Source organism: Cibotium barometz, chromosome 26 (assembly GCF_041138505.1).
Source record: "Cibotium barometz isolate CiBa-2024 chromosome 26, ASM4113850v1, whole genome shotgun sequence".
Classification (NCBI taxonomy): domain Eukaryota; kingdom Viridiplantae; phylum Streptophyta; class Polypodiopsida; order Cyatheales; family Cibotiaceae; genus Cibotium; species Cibotium barometz.
This window is the reverse complement of record NC_141071.1, coordinates 40979302-40992367: the sequence shown is the minus strand read 5'-3', so window position 1 is coordinate 40992367 and position 13066 is coordinate 40979302. Positions and strand designations below refer to the sequence as shown.

General features: G+C 40.9%; 1 pseudogene across 1 annotated transcript; it reads right to left on the bottom strand.

Annotated features, from left to right (window-relative positions):
• Nucleotides 1-4326: 4326 nt before the first annotated feature.
• LOC147623972 (uncharacterized) lies at nucleotides 4327-6754 on the bottom strand (annotated as a pseudogene). The gene is made up of 2 exons (XR_015269242.1): nucleotides 6597-6754; nucleotides 4327-5978 (listed from the first exon to the last, which is right to left on the bottom strand). The product of XR_015269242.1 is annotated as an uncharacterized LOC147623972 (transcript).
• Nucleotides 6755-13066: the final 6312 nt, after the last annotated feature.

The window sequence follows — 13066 nt, the reverse complement described above, 5'->3', positions numbered from 1 at the left end:
AGACAAAAGAGGACCGTGAAGTGTGTAGTATTGACCGTGAAAGCGGGTCTCTCTCTCACTCTCATTGAAGGGCTACTACGTTTTGGGGGCGGTTCGCACAGTTTTTTGTTTTCTGTAGCCATCTTCGGATTTGCACTCTTCTTCATCCGATTCTGAAGTAATATTGTCATATCTACTACAAACGGGTGTGCAGATACACGTGAAAGCATAATCAGACACTCACCACACTGGATCTTGTCTATGAGCTACACTTCAGTGACATCGATCTCTACATCTTATGAGTAAAATTTCTACTCACTTTACTCTGCATTCTTTCATACACTTTGTAGGTCTCCATTATCAATGTGGTGACTGTATTAGCAGCCACCATGGTTGCATTAAAGGATCACTTAGCACTTGTAGGTTATGTGATTACTTGCTTGGATATTAACAGAAATGATAAATGATGTATTTGGGATGTTATCCGCTGTGGATAAGTTTAACGGGACCAACTACCTGCCGTTATGGCCCTATATAATGCGGCATGTATTGGTAGCTAAAGGGCTATGGAATGTTGAGGTTAGTACTGAGAAACATCTTGGTTCCTCTGATGAACATGATGCAGAAGGCACATCTACAAACATGGACTCAGTTTCACATGGTACATTACCATGAGATAACATAACTCCTATATAGGAACAAATAAAGTGGGATGGAAGAGATGTGCAGACACACGCGTTACTTTGTAGTCAAGAGGAGTATCGTTCCTAACATTTCATACAGAACTGCTAAACATGCTTGGGATGCACTTACATCATTGTACTAGGTATGTAATGAAGTACGTGTTGCTTATCCATGCAAGCAATTAGAGTTAGAGCATATGAATGAGAGACTCCATGGATAATTTCCTTACAAAAATCAAGTGTTTTTAGGAGCAGTTGGCCAGTGTTGATGAAGTATATTCTGATAGTTCATGTGCTTACTATCTTGAATGTGTTGTCGGACTTGTATAAAAGTTCATGTACCATTAGTTCATGTGCTTACTATCTTGAATGTGTTGTCGGACTCGTATAAAAGTTTTGCTTCTACCATGGTAATCACATGGTACATTACCACGAGATAACATAACTCCTATATAGGAACAAATAAAGTGGGATGGAAGAGATGTGCAGACACATGCATTACTTTGTCAGTCAAGAGGAGTATCGTTCCTAACATTTCATACAGAACTGCTAAACATGCTTGGGATGCACTTACATCATTGTACTAGGTACGTAATGAAGTACGTGTTGCTTATCCATGCAAGCAATTAGAGTTAGAGCATATGAATGAGAGAGACTCCATGGATAATTTCCTTACAAAAATCAAGTGTTTTTAGGAGCAATTGGCCAGTGTTGATGAAGTATATTCTGATAGTTCATGTGCTTACTATCTTGAATGTGTTGTCGGACTCGTATAAAAGTTCATGTACCATTAGTTCATGTGCTTCCTATCTTGAATGTGTTGTCGGACTCGTATAAAAGTTTTGCTTCTACCATGGTAATCAAAATGCCTTAAAGTTTGAGGAGTTAGTTTTTGTGCTCTTGCAAGAAGAGCAATCCAGGTAAAACAAATATGTCATGCGTACAGGAGATCACGCTTTTGCTGCCACTCAACAAAGAGGCAAAGGTAAATCCTTTCCTCAGGGTAGTTACAAATCGAAATCAAAGTCATCGGGGAAGGCGACAAGTTAAAATCAAAGTCATCGGGGGCAAGCCTGTAGACAAGGAAGGTGACAAGTCACAGAAAAAGGACATATACAACTATTAAAGGAAATCTAGTCACTACATTAATGAGTGCAAGAAGCAGTTGGAGAAGGAGATAAAGAAAGAATCAGGTATGGCTGTAGCGTAGATGCGTTAGCGTCTTATGCAAAAAACAAAGAATCTGCAAACTATGTACATGATGATTGGGCTTTCATTGTGCAATGTAATTTTGACCCTTTGCATAAGAATATATGAATATACTAGTAAGCACATTATTTCTCATCACAATTTGTTCTCATTACTTGAACTTGCTCCACAGAGTAACACTGCTACATGTACAAACAACTCCTCATATAATGTAAAAGGTGTGGGTAAATTTATTCTCACTGCTGCAAATGGTGGAACAATTACGCTCTCAGATGTATTATATGTACCAAGAATCAAGAACTTGTTATCGGTCTCTGCCATTTCTAACGCTGACTTAGTGATTTAATTTGTGGATGACAAATGTATTACTCGCAGTGATGGCAATACAATTGTTTTTTCTGATACCTTGTCCATTGAAATAGAAATGAGAGGTTTTTATGTGTTTTAAGCACTTTATTGCTATGGTTGAAAATGTTTCTACATGTAAGATTGGTACCCTACGTCCTAATCGAGGGGAGAGTATACGCTTAAGGAGTTTCATGCATACATGATTGATCATGGAATAAAACACCAATGTATTGTACCCTATACATCTCAACAAAACGATGTAACTAAACACAAAAACAAGTCTCTCACGAAGATGGCACGTTGTATGGTCAACAAGAGTCACCTCATGGTTTCTTGCTAGAAGCAGTCATGTGTATAATATATATTTTGAATAAATGTCCCACAAAGGCTTTGCATACAATTATGCCTTCTGAAACTTGAAATGGCAAAAAGCCTTCTGTGGCTCACTTCGCATTTTTTGTTATCTTACTTATTTGCTTGTGCCTAAACAAATTCATATCAAGCTTGACGATAAGACTGTTAAACGTATTTTTGTGGAATACTACTCGAAAAGTAAAGGTTACCATCTTTATTATCCTCCTACCAAACATATTCTTGTGAGTAGAGATGTTGCATGTGTATTTATGTATGTATGCATGCCTGCAACCTTATTTCTAACAATAATTTCACCCATTCTATAGGCCTTCTATCCCCATTACCAATGCACTCCCTTATGGTTCGACAAGTCTCCACATTTATATAATCATGGACTTTATCCAAATACAAGACCACGAATCCCAACATCATGTTGGACCAATTGAGCCTTTTCAAATGCTTCCTCAGTTAGTTGGGAGTCGATTGACAACCCAAGGAGCAATTCAAATAGATGCCCAAAAGTGATCATGGTCTTTGCCAAACCAATTCAATGTGACCGAGACCAAGTTGCTATCATCAGCTATGGTAACAAAAGAATTTTCACTAGAGTGCTATGAACTTGCATGCGAGGTTTTGAATTTTAGCTTTAGTGCACATATGAGGTTTACTACCAAGAAGCTCTACCAAAACATCATCCAACTCACTAAAGCTAAAGGATAAAAGATCATGCAAACAAAGATATAAGTGTTGGTCTTTATTTTTCCACTTGTTTATTCTTTAATACCTACCTCACCGTATGCCAAAAACTACCTATGGCTTTAGAGTTGGGTAGACTCACCTTATGCAAATCCTCTCGATGCCATGCACACGCATCTTGAGAAGAGCTCAGAAGCTAAAAATGACATTAAACATGGTTATGTTGCTTCTGTGTAAGCATCTAACTCCAAACAAAGGCAATGCAAGCATGTAAAAAAAACAGATACTAAAATTCTTTACTCTTTGATGAATGGCTTCAAACAAAGGTCGACACTAGAGCAAGGCCAACCTGCACAGATAAGAAGACGAAGTCGTAATTTCTGCTTGATCTTAGGACACACCCACACTTTCCAAAAAGGACAGACCCCCATCATGATGTAGCACATAAAATCGCTTCAAACATGATGCCTTCAGAAAAAAATCGTGGAAAGTGCTTCAAGATGAGCAGCAGCAAGGGAAAAATAGCATAGTTGAGGCTACTTCATTGATGTAATCTGAAGCATGCAACCATCATGCAAGACATCAATCAGACCACCTACTGGTCACCTCTACTCTTGACATCATTCAGAGTCAATAAGTAGATGTCAGTTTATGTAAAAATACATGAGGTGAAAGGTGGACTCCACAATAAATGTTAGCGCTGGAGCAAGGCCAAAGCCAATTAGACCAGCACAAACAACAAGACAGTCATAATTTCTGCTTGGTCAAAACACACCCACACTTTCTTCAAAAGAACATGCACTCCATGAGATACGGATAAGTAGCATAAACCTGCTGGCCTCTAGGTGGAAGTTTTCCACAAGATAGAGATAAGTAGCATAAACCAGCTGGCCTCCAGGTGGGCAAAAACTTCCCAAGGAAAAACTGCAAGTCTTGACTTGAGCAGACACCTAAATCCAGAACAACCAAAAGGTAGCTACAAATGCCTTTCAAACTAAAAGGCATAATTTAATTGGGCATCAAAACATGAAAAGAAGGACGAGAAAGCCATCTGTGTAGCAAATGCATATCGCTAGGAGAATCATGATGATAAATTTTAACACCGCGTAAAACGAACCAGCCATATGCCCCACCAGGTCAAAGTAATAATGTATTCAACCCCAATCAGAAATGCAAACCTAAAGCGTTTCATTTTCTTTTCCATCCTAAACTGCATCCCTGAACCATCTACACAATAAAAGTGTTCAAAAACATCATTGACCCTGTAATAAGGAAGTTTTGAACAGCAAGAGGCCCCCTCTCAGCATCTCACCAAAATGATCTGAACAAGATACTGTCAAGCCTGCCATAGTAGCAGAGCTAAACTTTGGTTGACAAGACAAGTATCTCAACCAAAAAGAACCCAATCTTCCAACACTAAATGTAACTTTGCCAGCACCAGACATGAGAAACGCTACAACCAGTTATGCTGGCCTGTAAAGACAGACTACATATTTGCCAACGTGTTCCATGGCTTTCGAAAACCACTTGTGTTAACCTTCAGCCCTGTGCCCGTTCCTTTGTTGTCTCCGAGAGGATCTACGCACCTGCTCTTCAGCATCACTACTTCTTGATGAGCTACCAACATCCACATTTCCACTGTGAGGCAAGCTTTCACCCCACAGTCCTCTGTGAGGCACTCGCAGTTGGCTGCGCACACGAGGAGTAGTCACTCCCTCACCTGCAACAGAAGTTGCTGGCCCGAGAACAGGAACACTGTCCACCAATGTCCATCATCACCTGGAAAGTCAATACCATCATCTTCATCCTCCAAATCATCCTCAATCACATAGTCCCCAAACACAGTTGCACCTGGCATTGTAGAGTGAATGGTACCGAGAACATCATCCAAATCTCTTCTTCGCTCCAGGCGCCTCCAGTCTCTTTGACGAACCGGGTCAATTTCAGAAGGTCGAGCCAAAGGATGTTCGCGTCTAGCATGGACACGAAGTTCCTCATACGTACCTGTGAATGAACAGGACTCTTGTGCACAGATCCTGGCCTTATGATTTAAATGTTCCCTGGTAGAATTCACTACTTTCCATCCCTTCACTTTGCCTCTGCAAAGAGGACAAAGCAAACCCTTTACGTTGCCTTTTACAAAAGATGAAGACCCTCCAGACTGTTCACGTTCATCTGTACACTCACCCTCATCAGCTGAGGCTGATTCGAGATTCAATGTTTGTAGCCCTGTAGCTCCTCCTATTCCATTGATAGCTAAATTCCTTGCACTTCTTCGAGTTGTCCTAACAGAGTCAGTTTCCATGGTGTTCAGCAATCTTCCAACCCTTGCATCTAGAGCTTGACCAGAGGAACTTTCAGACACAGGCTCTCTTGAAACACAAGTTTTCTGTTTTCCCAGATGGGCCTTTTGATACTGATCAAGACAGTTAGAATGCCGGTAGCTGGTGTTGCACATGTATGGGCGACAACCCTTATCATGCGAGGTGCAGAAAAGGAGGACAGCATTGTGCGGAGAATCCATACAAATCGGACAAATTGCATCCTCCCAATCCTTTTTCCCTGCAGAAACTTCTGAAGTATCCTCTTCTGTCAAGTCATGTCCTTTGCCGTGGCTTGAGAGTGGCTTGTAAGCATGATATCTACTTTTCTGTGATGCTGAAGCACGCCTGCTTTTATCTTTCGGCATTATTGGAATGAGAAAGTTCACTGAAATAGACAAAAAAAGATTTGGGAGGCTATTATCCATATGAACACAAGAGAAAAGAAACAAGATGTGTATGCGTCCATTACCATAGACAACACATATTGTCTACCCTGGTCGTTTATGGCAGTATTGACACAAGGAAACCCATGTCAGCTACCCTTATCACAATGGCCATATCAACATGAGTAAAATAACGACAGAGCAATCTGCAACCTGGTATCATGAACGCATAAAGAAACAATGACGGACTGCAAAGATCTCTACTTGGGACATTAAAAGGCGGGGGGGGGGGGTCTGAAACCACAAAGAAGGCCAAAAAAAAAACGACAGTTTGGCAAAAGAAAACAAAACAAACATTGCATCTATGATGCCGAAACCAGAAGAATAGAAATCGTGAAAACCTTGAAAAACTCTCTGAAGCACGTCTATGGCGATGGCATAGCAGCCTTGGCATGACGAAAACGCACAGACAGGCAGAAAAATCATCCATTTAGAAGAATCACTCTCTGCTAGGAGAGATCCTTTTGTTCTTACGGCAAATCTTATCAAAGGGACACACAAAAGACAACGAAACAAGAAAAGAAGGGAAGAGTCGACGGGGAAACAGAAAGGCGCCTTACCTTTTGATTTGGCAAGAGAGGATCGACACGATGTAGATGAGAAGTTCATGCGACAGTAAGAGAAGCTTCGATCGCCATAGCCAAGGGGTCCCTTCTTGCTCCGTTCCGCCAATACGGAGTCCAAGTGCTCTACGGCTTTAAAAAAAAGTCGGCTGTAGAAAAAAAAAAGATTTATTAATTTAAATTCAGGCTGGCTACACACAGAGCTCGGATTCACACGCTGGCGGACATGTATTTGACGGGCGTCTACTCGAAGTGTCCACGCCTGGGCCGTTCGCTTGGATGGCTTAGTGTGCTAGTGAGGTTTTTGGGACCCAAAAATAGAAGGATATCCCTTGCTAGAAGCCTTGAGCTTCTAGCAATTTTACTGGAGTCCAATGTGGAGAGTACAACATCTTTACTTTTGAAGGTCGTCCCACTTGGTCAATTTCTTCTCATAGGTAGGCTCTGAGCATCAAACCTGCCTTGGAGTCCAATGTGGAGAGTACAACATCTTTACTTTTGAAGGTCGTCCCACTTGGTCAATTTCTTCTCATAGGTAGGCTCTGAGCATCAAACCTGCCTTGGCTAACCATGGTACTCTTCCTTTCTTAGTGACCTCTCCATGAATTTGCTAGGGTCGACGTTTGCAAGGGTGGTTTTTTCTCTATCTCAGTGAGGTTTTGGCTCTCCATTAGGATTGGAGGGAGTGTCCGATGCATTAAGGCGAAGGAAGTATTATTGTATTACCTGAAATGATGGTGTGTGGTTAAATGATAAGGCTTCGGATGTTAAAAATTTTAAGGTAGGGGAACTCAAGCATCACAGCGGCGGTCCTTGTTTGCCAGTTGACTATGCAACCAGTGCCCCCTACCTAAGATGATGCTTTCTCTCATTGTAATTATGAGGGTCACATAAAACTTGCAAGATGCACGTTTAGTTCTAATGAAAATCTTAGCTTCAAAAAAGCCAACGGTTATAGATTGAGAATTCTTTACAATGGTAAGTTATTGTAAATGGTGTGAGAGTGGGTGTAATGAGGTCCCATCTTCCATCACAAAACATTGTGGCTAGCCTTAGCATCAACTAAGGCTGATCTTTTTGGGGGAACTCAGCGATGTTTTTCTCTTAGGGTTAAATCGTGGAGGCTGGATGCATGTACAAAGATTTATACATGTAGTAAGGTGAACTTTCAAGGTGAGCAAGTTCCATTGATGTTCTTATCTTGATTGAATCATGGAGGTCAGTTGTATGTATAACGATCTATACACTGGTCGGGCTCTTTCGGTTTGCTTTTATTGAGCATTACCTTGAGACATGCACTACATTTTTCGTTGCCATCCTCCATTTTTGTTGTTATTCTTCATTTTTAGTCATTATCCTCCATTTTTCGTTGTTGTCATCCTCCATTTTTTGTTGTTATCCTCTTGCTTCTCCTCCTTTTTCTTGCGGATTTGATAGAGCATGTTCTCATTCATGAGAGGTCCATAGTGGTGCTTCCGCTTGCTACCATTGAAATATCCTTCTATCTCAATCCCATTCTCTTTACTACACCTTGAGGAGAAATTTCTATGACTTGGTAAGGACCTTAGCCTCTGTCCTTGAGTTTTCTGATGGTGTTCTTGACATTATACATAAGCACCATGTCTCCTACCTTTATGCACTTATCCTTGAGTCAGTAAACCATTTCTCTATGCCATAGTTTTTTAACTCGTAAACAGATTGCAATCTTTGCTTGCTTGCTTAGTTTCTCTAAGGCAACCGACCTCTCGGTAAGAGCATTTCCCTTAAGGTTATACCTTACCATAATTTCAAGGCTTAGAACCAAGTGTCCTATTGGCATGCATCAAGCCCAAATGCAAGCTGAAAAGGTGTGCTATTGTGACAACCACATTGTATATAGTGTGGTGAGCCCAAAGAGCATAGTACAACTTGTGTTCCCTATTACTCGTTGGCGCGTCTATCATATTGTGTTCCTAATTAATCCTTGACGCCTCTACCATCTTAGTGAGAATAGTGCGTAATGTCTTGTTTGTGCTTTTGGCTTGTTGGCTGGGTAGTAATGTGTTGACATTTTGTGCACTATAAGAAACTCTTTGAGCAAGAACTCCACCACTTTGTTTACAAAATTTGTACATTAGTCTCTCACTATCTCTAGTGTGGGGCAACAAAATGAGTAATCGCATTCTCATAGAGGAGCTTAGAGTGGTGGATCTCACGTCAACATTATGCGTAATCAATGGTGACTATAATGAAGCACACTTGGGTTCCCTTAACGAGGGTGTAGGACCCACAAAGTCTAGTAAGGTGTCGACTTTCTATGCACTATAAGGAACTCTTTAAGAAAAAAAATCCACCATTTTATTTATAAAATTTGTACCACAATTGCTCATCACTATCTCTAGTGATGAGCAATTGCTCATCAGTAGAGATAGTAATGAGCAATTGTGTAGGCAACCAAAATGAGGTAATCACATTCTCATAGAGAAACTTGGCACTAGATCTTATGCCAGCAGTCTACATAGCTTTAGCCTCCCATTTCGTGTGGAGTAATCAATGGTGACTAAAATGAATCACATGTGGGTTCCTTAGCTGGGATTAATGGGACCCCACAAAGTCTAAACCCCATTTTTCAAATAGTTGTTGCAAAATTATAGGGGCTAGGGGCATTCGATCCTTCTCTTAGACTATGGTAGACCTTTGGCATTTATCATAGCATTTGTCAAACTCAGTTACATCCCCAAAGAGTGTAGGCCACCCCAATCCATCCTGGAGAACCTTGCAAGCCATCGTGTCCTCAACAAAGTGTCCTTCACTTATACGAGAACATGGGGTTGCTCAAGTACGATAATAAAGTCATCTTCAAGAGTGCATTTCCTCATGGTACCACCTTAATCCTTCATGTAAAGCATTCCCACTATCAATTGATTAGGGGTTGCCTTTCTAATGAGCCATCTAATTCTATCCTTCTTGATGGAACAACAAATTGGAAATCTATTGGCTAAGAAGTGGGCAGTGTCCTCCCTCCCTTTTGGAACGTGGTCAATGTGGAACAATGCAGCATTGGGAAGACCATCTTCCACCTCCTAGAGGGCGTTCTCCATTTGGAATTATGGATATGTGATTAGCATGGACATGCATGGATCTCTTTTGCACGGTGATAATGAAATCGAACTCCAAAAGATGAGCCATCTAGTGATGTGCCTCGTGGTGGAAGACTTATTCACCAAATAAAGCAGTGCTTGATGGTCAACAAAGAAAACAAACTTGGTAGGACCACGAGGTAATGCCTATGCTTGTTTACATCATATACCATGGCTAACCCCTTATCATCATCATCATTAAGAATATGTGTGTCATCAATCAAGGTGATATCATCAATAAGAACAAAATTTATGGGCATTATAAGAGAAACTTGCTCTTTCCTCCCTATGTGCTGGTATGGGCATAAATAAGGTCTTCGACACATACATGTGCTCAAAGCATGCAAACATCCTCATCAAAGAAGATTAAAAAATAGAACCATATATGACACAAATCACCGCTTCAATAGCAAAGGAAAATCCATGCTATCACATTGCAACATATAATCCATAAGCACATGCCTGAACATCCATGCTATCACATTGCAACATATAATCCATAAGCACATGCCTAAACATCAATGGTATCACATTGCAACATATAATCCATAAACACATGCCTAAACATCCATCAATAATATGAGTATGGAAAAATAAATCCCATCATGCCAAAAATAACAAACCATTTCATGGATAGGCAAATCCCCGTCATGCATAAAAACATCAATATGAAGATCATCAGGGACCGTAATAACATCATCAATAATAATATCATGAAAATCAACAACATGTGAATCATCATCACATAAAAGAACAACATGAAGATCACAATCCTGAGAACCTAGAGAATTATCAAAGGAAATCACATCACTGTGATCACCATAAGCATGCATAGTAGTAGGCTCAATAGATGGAGCCTCCACATCTAGATCATCATCCTCATCTCAAGAGCTCAAGCATCCATGTGAGAATGAGAGCAACATCATCATGAAGCATATCACCATAGCACGTGTAAACACATCATCATAAACCTAAGGAGAAACCTGGCTATCATTAACCATAGCGGCAAGAAGTACACCCGTGAAGTAGACTCCACTAAAAATGAATCACTTACGTCAATCCACAGGAATATCGACAAGAGATCCCCCACAAAAGCCATGTGATGTTGCCTCATTTCATGAGACACATCCTCAGGAACATCAAGAATCACATCATCACTATCATGCCCAAATTGCATAGCATCATGAGAATCTTGACCATCTAGCAAACCATGGGAAACACTTGATGTGAAGCTTGGGGCATCCGAGAACTCCTTTTGGAACTTTTGGCTTTCCTTGATCCCTTGTGACACATTATCAAAAAGTGTCGCTCCAACAAGAATGCATGTCATTAGCACTCACTCTATATTAAGATAAGCTAGATCTAGATCATCATCGCCTTAGCACCTTAGAAAGCCCTGTCTACTCATTAGAACAAAGCTCCAACGAGCTTCACCCATGAATAAGAATCATGCCTTCACTATGTTCTCGCCAAAATCACTATGGACAAAAGCATCATCAGTGGTAGCATCATGGGCCCATTTTCTTTCCCACCAACAGTAGTCCTAATAGCAGCTTCATGTCCTTTTTTTGGCCTTCCAAACTTGCCTTCATGTCAGCCTCTGCACCATTTGGGGATTCTAAGATCATGTCACCAAGTGTTAAAGGGAAAGCTTTAACAACTAAAGCACCTTGTAAGGAACACTTACACACATATATAGAACAAAAACAAAGAGACATAGAAAAGATAGAGACTGACATTAAAGCTTCATTTATGCATTTCCAAGAACTTGTCACGCTCACATACACGATACAAAGGTAGTTATAACCATGAATGAGACCCTTCAACTACCTTCCTAACCTTCCACCTTCCCACTATGTCTTTGCCTATGTTCACATGTGCACATGGCTAACAGTGTGTGTAACATGGCTAATACGTAGATAAATGGGTTCCCATGAGCTAAATGGGGAGTAAGTTTACAGACAATAATCTCTCTCAAAGACTAGCCTCATATAAGCAAGATTCTCCTTCCACTTTGAATGAATATCTCTAGGATCTTCCAAAGGAGATCCTTAAAGGATTTACAAATCAAAGGTGGCAGAGGCATTACTCAAGCTGAATGGCATGACACGATAGGCATAGGTTTCCCATTTTGTAGCAAATGTTATCTTGTATTGATTAGCTAGGTGAATCATCACGACACCCAATACAGTTACCATTTGCCAGACTCTAACATATTAACAAGCTCTATGACAAGCTAGTCAATTAACATTGAGAGCTTACAAGACTACATCGCAGTACACATACCGCGAGTTTTCACACACACACCCTAGCACTCTCTCCTTATCCATCTCTCTTCTCTACAATAGTTGATTTCTCTATTAAGTTGTGCCTTCTTGATCTTGGCAATGGCTCCATGGTGGTTACAGTCCGTTGCCTTTACACGTGTGACACCGAGGTGGTGCTCACATCATGCGTTGACTGCTCCGCCAACTGCCACTGACCCCTCCACTGCAGCACGCGCCAGGTGTAACACCTGGCATGCCCGGTGGATAGAGCTTCTACTTCCAGACCAGTTCCCTTGACATATCTTTGCTTGAATTTGAAGAACATCTCTAGGGGAGTGTGATTTGGAATGTAAACTTTGTCAGAGTAGGTGGCGCTTTTTTGTATTTTCTTCATCTTTTTGCATGTTCTGTGGGCAATCTTTTGCCACTCCTCCTCATCGTCCTCGAACGAGCTAAAAGTTACCTTGGGGGATTTTGAAGATCATGTGGCTTCTTTGTACATTTTGTGGTCTGATCATCCTTGCCGACACTACTCTTCCACAGTCTTGCGATTTGTGGGATCTTCCACATTGACCTCTACAAGTGAGATCATGCTGCAACAGATGCTCCTGCTAGCTGTCTCTTGGTCTTCCACTTCTTCTTTTTTTGGTAGAACCTCCACTGGATGGCCTTTGTATTTCCTCATCGTGAAGCCATTGACCGTTTTTGGGAAGGGTGTACCATCGAAGTTCTAGGGAAAAAGCATTTTGGTTGACCATGTCTTTCACTATGAATGGTCCTATCCACCCAATCTTGAATTTCCCCAGTTTGGCATTGTAAACTAACACAGGATCACCTTTTTCAAAAAATATGTGCTTGAAATGTCTATCTATCCAAGCCTTCCTTCTTCGTTTGCACTATTTCTTCATAGAGATGATTTGTCTTTTTTCTTCTAAGGCTAGAAGTTCTTGTACTCTGTGCTCCTGGGATTCTTCCATTGGAAGCTTCTCTTGGATGGCTGCTCTTAGACTGGGCACCACACACTCCATTGGCTACTCTTAGACTGGGCACCACACACTCCATTGGCATTATTGCTTCCAAA